Raw genomic sequence first — 8,330 nt, 5'->3', positions numbered from 1 at the left:
CTAGATAAACTCACTAATTAGTTGTAGGCTTTTTTTTTTTTGTATATTCCACAGGATTTTCTATCTAGACAATCACATAATCTACAAATACAGATGATTTCTTCCTTTCCAATCTGTTTTATTTCCGTTTGTTGCCTCTTGTGCTGGCTCTTTGCTGAGTAAGAGTGGTAAGAGTGGGCAGCATTGCCTATTCCTAATCCTGGGGGGCAGCATTCAGTCTTTCACCATTAAGTGTATGGTTAGCTGTAGATGATTTTTGCACATGTCATTTGCACTTTGTTGTATGGGTGTGGGTGGGACCATGGGGTTTTCTGTGGTGTTTGGCTGATATAGGGCAGTTACTATCTAAAAGTTGTCTATCTTGCTCGAGGCAGCAAGCTTTCGTTGGAGCCTTTTTCGTCTGTGCTTGTTGGCATCTCCAGGTTCTTCCGTTCCAAGTGAGGCAAAAAGAAAATGCAGGCCACTCACCATGGCGTCCTTCCTCCGGGCCTGAGGCCCCTCACTGGTCTGCCTTCTTCACGCGCCTGTCAGAGTCCTCTCTTGTTTGGTTTACATATCATGTGCAGGGGGTTTCGTTGTGCACAGCAGGTGGAATAGGGAAAGGTGTGTCTACTGCATCCTCCTGGAAGTGGAAGTGGTTGGGAGAAATTAGAGGATTGGGTTGAAGCCAGTGTGTGAAGGGCCTTCACGCCAGGGGTTTGACTCTGTAGGTGGCAGGAGGGATGTTGGAGGTTCAGCTCTGCAGCAGTGTGGAGAGATGGGGAGGGGAGTGGCAGAGAGACCCGGAGGCTGGTGCCTGGGCCCAGGGAGGTGAGGATGCATTTCTGGACTGCGACAGCAGACGTGGGGCAGAAAGGAAGAAGGGAGAGTCCATGCGGGCCACGAGGAAGTCCGAGGACCAGGTGAGTCTGAGGTTTCTAGCTTGGGCAACTAGCTAGGAGATTGGGGAGCTGGGGGAGTGGTGTAAGTGTAACAGAGTAGGTATATTCTAGGCCTCTTAGAGCATGACTGGAAGATTGGACTAACTGTGCTTCCCTTCAGGGCCGGCTCCGCAGAGTAAGCCTGGCTGCTGTGTAAAACCCAAGGAGCACACATTCTGGGCAGAGGAAACATTGTGGGGAAAGGCACAGATACAGGAAACGTCATGGTGGGCCTGTTGGGACTCCAGCTAGCTGAGGCATAAGTGGGTAGTTCTTGGTTCCATAACTGGGAAGGGTGCTGTAGGAGTTCACAAAAGCAAGAGGTTCTGGAATGGGAGTTGATGCTGCTGGTGGTCTATCTGGCACCTTACATTCTTTGTCTGTTGATATCAGTCTTTCCTACTGCAGACAGGCTACCCTCCCTGGGGGGCACCACTGCTGACAGCTCCCACTTACCAATTCCAGTGAAGGGAGAACTCCTTTCTCTGCATCCATATATTAATCCTAGAGAAAGGCTATGGTTGGCCCAGCTTGGGTGATGTGCTTGTCCTTTTTGACCTATCACTGTTGCAGGGAGTAGACTAATCTGAGCCGGATGGTTTACCCACCCCCATTAGATCAAGGCAGGCCTTTTTTTTTTTTTTTTTTTTTTTGGCCACACTGCACGGCTTGCAGGATCTCTCAGTTCCCCGACCAGGGATTGAACCTGGGCCATGGCAGTGAAAGCTCGGAATCCTAACCACTAGGCCACCAGGGGGCTCGCAAGCAAGGACTTCTAAGGAAGAAGGCAGAAGAAAAGCATCTACGGAAGATAGAAAAGAATATTTACTATGGTTCACTGTATAATATCTTTTGAAGAATTTATAGTATGGCAATGTAGGAACTCTTTGGAGAGTTTTAAAGCAGGGGACTTGATCAAATTTAGGTTTTCTTAAAATTATCACTGTGTAAAGTTGTAGTTGGAAATAAGTAAATGAGTAGAGCTGGGGAGACTGGTAGAGAGGCTGCTGCTGTAGTTCTGGGGAGAACAGATGAGACCTGAGCTAATTCAAGTCCTTGGATTCTTAACGTCATTTGGACTTCACCCTCCAGCCACAGCGTCGGGAGGTTGAAGAGGGGGACAGAGTCTGGAGACAATTAGGCAAATAGGGCGTGGTGAACAGCTGGAGGGGGCAGGGGGTGCTTCAGGAGGACTCACCACCAGCACCAACTGTTCCCTGAGAGGCTAGCTTTCTCTTTGGAAACTAGTCATTAAGTGGTGGCAGACTCGACATATCTTTCTTATTGCTTCTTAAGAAATGCGGGTGTTACTGGCTTCTTGTGGTGTCCTAACTGGAAAAGGAAGCTGATTGATTCTACTTTTATCCCTTTAAAAGTTTCCTTTCTTTAAGGAATCAGATAATAGGAGGTGTGTCAGGACTGCCAGTCGAGAAATAGATGGTTGGGAGGAAGATGCAGGCCTGAAGGTCCTGCCTCCCCCATTGCTGCCCCGGGGCCTGCAGGTCTGCTCTGGAAACATTTATCCTTTTGGCATTGTCCTTGCTGGGAAGGCTTGCAAGAATTTTAAGCAAAGAAATGACATAATCTGACTTATGTTGTAACAGATTCCCTCCTGTATTGAGAATAGGCTATGGGTGGAAGTGGGAGTGACACCAAAAATAGAAGCAGGGAAAGCAGGGACACCAATTAGGAGGCTATTGCAATAATCTAGGCTGGTAGTGGTGGAGGAGGTGAGAAATGGTCACATTGTGAATATATTTTGAAGGTAAAAACCAGAGGATTGGATAGAGAATAAGAGAGAAAGAGACGAGACAAGACGAGAATGACTCCGAATCTTTGGCCTGGGCAACTGGAAGACCATGGCCTTAAACTGAGATGGATAAGATTCTGGAGGAGCAGGTCTGGGGGAAGATCAGGGGTCTGTGTGAGACGTGTCAAGTTTGAGACATGGAACACATCTCACACAGACCTCCTGTCCACTTGACATCTTACCTGAAACAGGCAGTAGGATATATTAGCCAGGAGTCCAGAGGTGAGGTCTGCACTTGGAGAGAAATCTGGGCATCCTCAGTCTATAGGTGGTATGAGACTAGGTGAGATCACCCAGGGGGTGATTGAAGGAATACAGAGAAGACAGGAGAACTAGGACCGAGCCCCGGGGCACTCTTACATTAAGAGGTGGGGAGATGAGGAAGAACCAGCAAAGGGAAAGAACAGCCAGTGAGGTAGATGGAAAACCCAGAGTGCTAGCCTGGAAGCCAAGTGAAGAGAGTAGTCAAACAAGAGGGCATGATTCACTGGTAGCAAAAGCTGTAAGAGGAGGACTCAGACTCACCCTTTGGATCTAACAACATGGAGGAGAAGCTAAATGCATGCTTTTGGACCCAAGCTTAGCCTTTCAAATAAGTCATAGTTCCCGCCTTGAAGGAGAATACAGGTATGCAAAAAAGGGTCATTTAAGATTCATTGAAACAAGTCTGAGAAAGATGTGAAGATAGTATCGTGGGAGCCCAGCAGAAACAGACAGTACTTCTGGCTTTTGTGGGGAGGGTTGAGGTCAGATTAACTCATGTCTTCATTCGTTCAATGATTCATTGATTCATTCCACAAAAACTTTTTGAGTGCCGTGGACTGAGAGGAAGGGAGAAGGTAGGGTTGCTGTGTAAGGGGTATAAAGGTGCAGTTCTGGAGATGAATGGTAGTAGTTGCACAACAGTGTGAACATATGTAACACCACTGAACTGCACACTTAAAAACGGCTGAGCGTGTGCATTTTGTTATGTGTGTTTTACCACCACATACGCACACACACACAAAATCAGAAAGGAAAAAAAAATCTTATTGAGCCCCACCATGACCTTGGTTGGGAATATGATGTTGAAATGGAAGTCATTGCAGTAGAAGGAGATCATGTGGAGAGAAGGGGAGGAAGACATCCAGCTGGAAGGAATGCTGAGAGAAGGGTCTGGGCACCAGTTCTATCTGTCTGGATTGAAGCATCCACTGGGGGAGATCACAGGAGCTGAGGCTGCAGACTCAGGCTGAGCCAGTTGCTGCAGGCCTGGCAGCCTGGCTGTGGAGTTGGGCTTGCCTTCTTAGGTTCTGGGAGCCTCTAAAGGTTTCTGCCCATGGGAGTGTCATTCCAGAGATGTGCATTTAGAAGCTTAATCTCATTAATCCTTCCTGTTAAACCCGTTGCCTATTAAAAGCAGTGGGATTGAAGCATGCATTTCTCTGATGAAAATTGCGGCCTAGCAGAAGTTTAGATGCCTGGGCATGTGTTCATGAATTGAGTAGGTTATTTTTCCACCCATTTTACAAATATTTATTGAGGACTGTCTAAATGCCCGTAGTATTCTAGGCACTGGAGGTAAGGGAAGGGGTGAATTTCTCAGATCGCTTCTCTTGATAAGCCTACAGTCTAGGGACCCCATTCCCAAATAAGAAATTATGCTACATTGTACCGCATGTTACCATAAATGTCTCACCGGGGTTCCATGGGAGCCGAGAGGAGGGTGCCTGGCCTGTCTGGGACACTGGGATGGCTTCCAGGGAAAGGCTGTCCAGTGGACTTGAAGGATGAGCAGTATTTTCTAGGCAGAGAAGCAGAGATAGACATCCTGGGAGGACAGTAAATCAAAACTTATTGGGGTTGTAAATTTAAAGAAAACATGTAAATATTCTCTTTTAAAGTTAAACTCTTATTTCATTGGCTTTTAGGTGGTGCTGGCTAGAGTGCATGCTTTTGGACCCAAGCTTAACTTTTCAAATGTGGAATGCTAGGCCTTCATTGGTAAGTTTGTTTGATGCCTTCTTACCAAATTATGCTGTCAAGGATTGGTATTTGGAATGAAGGGCAAGGTAGTTATCATTGGTGCTGCTCTGTGAAGGGTACCAAGCCTGGACCCTAGAGAAGCCTACAGTATAGGTGGAAAAGATCCACAGGAGAAGTGGATCCCACTGTAGGTTTCTGCAGTAGGTGCAGAGGGAGAAGCCAGAGGAGAAACACCCAGGGGTGCAAGGGATGGACGCAGCTGGCCTCACAGAGAGGTGCAGCTTTGGCTGCATTTTGAAGGATGGACAAGTCCGGGGGGGAGTGAAATAAGCTTTTCAGGCTTGAGAAGGTGGGTGTAAGATGTAAAGAAGGTGGGCTCAGCAGAAGACCCACAGGAACAAAAACTTCATCCAAAGGAGTGGTGAGTAAGAACTTCTTCAGGATCTGCTGGTGGTTGATTATTCTATTCTAGACCAGGGTCAGCAAATTTTTTCTGTAAAGGATCAGATGGTAAATATTTTTGGCTTCCTAGGCCATATGGTTTCTGTCATAGCTACTCAACTCTGCCATTATAGTGGGAAAGCAGCCATAGTTAATATTGTATATGATGGTGTGGCTGTGTTCCAAAAAAGCTTTATTTATAGAAACAGGTCGTGGGCCGGATTTGGCCTGTGGGCTCTAGTTTGCCCACTCCTTTTCTAGACCCTGAATGCTGTGCTGGGCTAAGGCACTTGGACTTTGTCCTGAAGGCAGTGGGAAGCCATTGAAGTTATTTGGGGCAAAGAAGTGAAATGGCCGGAGTAACATGTTAGGAGCATTCATCTGATAGCTGGACAAGAAGCATGGGTCCTGTTCCAAGGCTGCAGTAGCAATCCAGGTGTGAGGTCATGTGGTTAACAGTGCTTAAAATGGAGAAAAGGTCCAATAGGAGAGATATTGCAAAGGAAGAATGATAGGATTTATGGTCTTCTTAGACTTTAAAGACAGGAGCCAAAGAAGATGAAAGTTTAAACTTGATAGTTAACAATGGTAACATTGACAGAAATGTGGCTGTTGGGGATGGAGAAGGGTAGTTGATGCATCCAGTTTTTGATACACTGAATTTGAGATGGTACTGATTCATCCACAGGATATGTCTAGTAGGCAATTAGAAATTCAGGGCTGGGGACTTCCCAGGCAGTCCAGTGGTTAAGACTTCACCTTCCAATGCAGCGGGTGCGGGTTTGATCCCTGCTTGAGGAGCTAAGATGCCACATGCCTTGTGGCCAAAATACCAAAACGTAGAACAGAAGCATTATGGTAACAAATTCAATAAAGACTTTAAAAATTGTCCACATCAGGACTTCCCTGGTGGCACCGTAGTTAAGAACCTGCCTGCCAGTGCTGGGGACACGGGTTTGATCCCTGGTCGAGGAAGATCCCACATGCCGCGGAGCAATTAAGCCCGTGTGCCACAACTACTGAGCCTGCGCTCTAGAGCCCGCGAACCACAACTACTGAGCCTGTGAGCCACAACTACTGAAGCTCACGTGCCTAGAGCCCGTGCTCTGCAACAAGAGAAGCCACTGTGATGAGTAGTCCCCACTCACCACAACTAGAGAAAGCCCATGCGCAGCAATGAAGACCCAGCGCAGCCAAAATTAAATAAATAGATTTATTTATTTATTTTTAAAAATGGTCCACATCAAAAAAAACCTTTAAAAAAAAAAAGAAATGCAGGGCTGAAGCCAGGGCTGGGAAGGGTAGGTCTAGAGGTGTAGAACAGAAACCATAGGATTAATAAGTTCTCCCCGTGATGAGCAGAGGGCTGAAGGAGAGAGTCCCAGGAAGGGAAGAGGATGGGACAGCAGAGACCACAGAGAAGGGACCTGAGGGAAGGCTGCCGAATTGGTGACAAGGTGGCTACCGCTGGCCTTGAGAATGAGATGTGGGGAGAGGGGAAGGGCGGAGGAAGCCAGGTTGCACAGGGTCCATCATAAATGACGGGTAAAGAATCAGATACATTAGTAAAAGTGACCACCTACGGAGAGTTTGGATGGTAAAAGAACGGAGACACAAAGATTTCAGCGTCTGCATGCCAAAATAACCCTTTCTTTAGCTTTGAGGCAAGCAAAGCAAGCCATGACCGGTTCTCTTGTCCTTCTCTGGAGCCAAGTGTGTTTGGGAGTTTGTGTGTACCTTGGGCTTGTGATTGCGTTCTTATGCTTTCTTTGAGGTGTGGTGTTCTGAGCTCTGTCATAACTTGCACCAACGGAATCTAGCCCATGTTTGGACCCTTGCCATGAGACAAGATGTGATCTGTTGGGGAAATAGTTGCATTTGCCTGAGTTGGAGGAGAAAATAGGGTAGAGCAAGAAACGGAAATTAAACTCCTTACTGCAGAGTCTGCCCAAGTATGGGAATTTGCGATAATTCCTCAAGTCGCTCAACTAGATAGCAATTTATGTTCCGAGCATTTCGAGTGTATGTTCCTTGGTTTGAATTCTGAGTAGTCTTTTGCTTGGTTTTTGCAAATATAGCAGTTAGAGATGGAGTCATAAAAGCAACAGGTGGAACTGGTTTGGAGCCTCCTTTTAGTGAAGTCTCACTATATCCCAGGCATAGTGCCGAGTACTCTGTAGGTATCATTTTATTTCATCTTTGCAACCACCTGTGAAAGAGGAATTAGTGTTCCCACTTCAGCAATAAGGAAATTAAATCACAAGAGGTTGCCTGAGGTTACAAGGGATTTGAACCCAGACCTATCTGGCCCCCTTAGTTTAGGCCACTTTCTGTTTTCTCCCACCTGGGTCTGGAATTTCTCCTCTAACTTACACAGAAGGACTGGAGACAGAATGAGTTCTTAAGGTTAAATATTCAGAGGCTGTGGTGGGTATTTCTGCTCCTTAGGAGTCTATTAAAAGTGTGGAAGCAGTATGGGATCCTTGGGGGAGACTAAGGCCAAACTTCAAACACTAACTGTTTCCCCTGCTGAAATTTTCATTTAGTTGGAGAAGGTGGCAGGTTTGGGCTTGGAAAGGAAATCTCACTAGAAGGCATGACAGTCAGGTTCCAGTCCTAGCTCTAAGGCAGTTATAATCTACTTTTTGTTTAAATACTTGCATCTCTCTCTGCTCACCTCCAACTTCAAGGTCCGAGGCCAGGGTCCTGCGTTGACTTGTTTCCCTCCGTACCCCCAGCATCCAGCCTGGTATCAGGCGTGTAGCATGTGCTGATTGAATATTTGTTGTTTCTAGTGAGCCAGGCAACTTGGGACAAGGAGCTTCACCTCTGTGTGCCAGGCACTGCCGTCGGCACTGCAGTTTTGCAGGTGACACAGGATAGGTTCTGTCCTTGTGAGGCAGGTGAGCTGGCAGGGGAGACAGACAGAATAGACAGGTGAGATGTGCAGTCTGAGGTCAGGCAGGCAGGATAATCCTCTGAAAAAAGCCATAATAATGCACTTCGGGGTGACTGCAGATATGTCGTCTAAGCCGTCCACTCTGTTTTAATTCTTTTGCTTGGCTGTGGTTGCTAACGCCCAGCTAACTGCTCCCCGCAGCGAGAGCTCCCTCCTGGGGCCAGAGCAGCCTCCTGCCTCTGGCAGGGCTGAGCGCTCCCCTCCTGGCCCCTCTCCTCAGCTCCCCCTTCTGTCT

At 47.1% G+C, this 8,330-nt stretch overlaps 1 long non-coding RNA gene across 1 annotated transcript in view; it reads left to right on the top strand.

The window, feature by feature from the left end:
- The first annotated feature begins 225 nt into the window (after positions 1 to 225).
- Positions 226 to 8,330, top strand: part of LOC112407634 (uncharacterized) — a 46,750-nt gene continuing 38,645 nt past the window's right edge. Inside the window, exons 1-2 of the long non-coding RNA XR_003004806.1 lie at positions 226 to 902; positions 4,641 to 4,713. This is a non-coding gene — a long non-coding RNA (uncharacterized LOC112407634). The remainder of the gene's footprint in view (positions 903 to 4,640; positions 4,714 to 8,330) is intronic.

Source organism: Neophocaena asiaeorientalis, unplaced genomic scaffold (assembly GCF_003031525.2).
Source record: "Neophocaena asiaeorientalis asiaeorientalis breed wild unplaced genomic scaffold, Neophocaena_asiaeorientalis_V1.1 scaffold504, whole genome shotgun sequence".
Classification (NCBI taxonomy): domain Eukaryota; kingdom Metazoa; phylum Chordata; class Mammalia; order Artiodactyla; family Phocoenidae; genus Neophocaena; species Neophocaena asiaeorientalis.
This window is presented reverse-complemented; position numbering and strand designations above follow the sequence as displayed.